The following is a 1374-nucleotide window of genomic DNA, read 5'->3' as shown; positions in this document are numbered from 1 at the left end:
GGGCGGAGGGCGCAGCCGCCCGAGCCGCAGGCTGGACGTCCGGGGTCAGGGTCAGGCCGGCCGCGCACTTACCTGAGGGACAGCGGCCGGAGCCTCTTTGCCTGCGGGCGGGAGGGAGGGAGAGCGCTAGAGCTGACCCTGCACCGCGGTGGGGAGGACGCGGCAGCCTGAGTGCGGGGCCCTGGGCCCCTCCTGTCACACTAAGGGGCCGGGCTGGGGGTCCTGGGGACCCTTGCTGCTTGGGGATCACCTCAAGGAGCGACCTCGGGCTTCAGGAGGGCGGGACCACGGGGCTGTAAGGGCAGCCCCCGCGCCCTGCGAGAGGGCCAAGGGCAGCCCCGTTGGCGAGCAGCGAGCGCGGGGCAGCCGGGCCAGCGCCTCTCCCGGAGCCCGACCCAGGCTCGATCCCGGGCCCTGCAGAGCCCCACGACTCCGGCAGAGGGTGCCCCTCCCCCTCGGTGCCCAAGCTGACTCGGTCTCCGGAAGCCCCTCAGCAAGCCCCAGGCCGGGGCCAGGCACCGCCCCGCCCAGTGCCAGCGGGGTCCCGGCTGCAGCAAGCCCACCTCGGCCAGGGGCGAGGGAAGGGCGGGTGCCCGGGCTGCAGGCGGCGCTAGGAGGGGCCCCGCCCCACGGGCTTCATTCACTTCATTCGCTCCCGCCCCCGGCCACATGGAGGGCTGCAGCTCCCCAGGAAAGAGGGGGCGTGCGAACACGGAGGGACCCAGGCGGGGACCCGAGCGCCCTGCCCAGCGTCCCCCTGGAGCCCCGGCGAGGGCGGCCGGTGGGCTCTCGAGGAGCAGCCACGGAGCTGGCCCGCGGACGCCCCCACAGGAGAAGCGAGACTTACGCGGGCGGTGGCCTCGAGGCTGCCTCCCCTGGGCGGTGGCCTGCCCCCTGCGGGGAGAGGAGGGGCGCGTGAGGCCCAGCTCTGGCCGGGCTCTCGCCGTCCAGGCCGAGCTCAGCCCCCGCGGCCCGCGCTGGAGCGAGAGTGGGCACGCGGCCACGCGCGGAGCTCAGTGCGCAGCGAGGAAGGGGGGGGCTGCGCCCGCGGCGCATGGGGCACCGGCCTGGCACCGGGCCTGCCTCCGCCCCCGCGGGGCACCGAAAGGCTGCCACAAGCCGGAGGCGCCAGAGCCCCAACGGCGCTTGTGGGGAGCAGCTGCCCCTAAAGGCGAAGAGAAGGTTCCAGAAACCCAGCTGCAGTGGGGGAGGGGCGGCTGGGCGGCCGCGGTCGGCTCCGGCTCCGCTCGGGCTCCGGCCAGGCTGCCTGCGCGCTGGTCTCCGGTCCTGTTTCCACGGCCAGCGCCAGCGTCCCGGGGCTGCGGGTGGACATGACTTCCCACGCGGGAGACTCAGGCGCGCGGGTCTGCTTGC

At 75.7% G+C, this 1374-nt stretch overlaps 1 protein-coding gene across 1 annotated transcript in view; it reads right to left on the bottom strand.

The window, feature by feature from the left end:
• GCSAML (germinal center-associated, signaling and motility-like) overlaps window positions 1-1374 on the bottom strand; it is a 5796-nt gene that overhangs the window by 2800 nt on the left and 1622 nt on the right. The window lies entirely within an intron of this gene.

Source organism: Condylura cristata, unplaced genomic scaffold (assembly GCF_000260355.1).
Source record: "Condylura cristata isolate star-nosed mole 26May11 unplaced genomic scaffold, ConCri1.0 scaffold00062, whole genome shotgun sequence".
In the NCBI taxonomy this organism is placed as follows: domain Eukaryota; kingdom Metazoa; phylum Chordata; class Mammalia; order Eulipotyphla; family Talpidae; genus Condylura; species Condylura cristata.
This window is presented reverse-complemented; position numbering and strand designations above follow the sequence as displayed.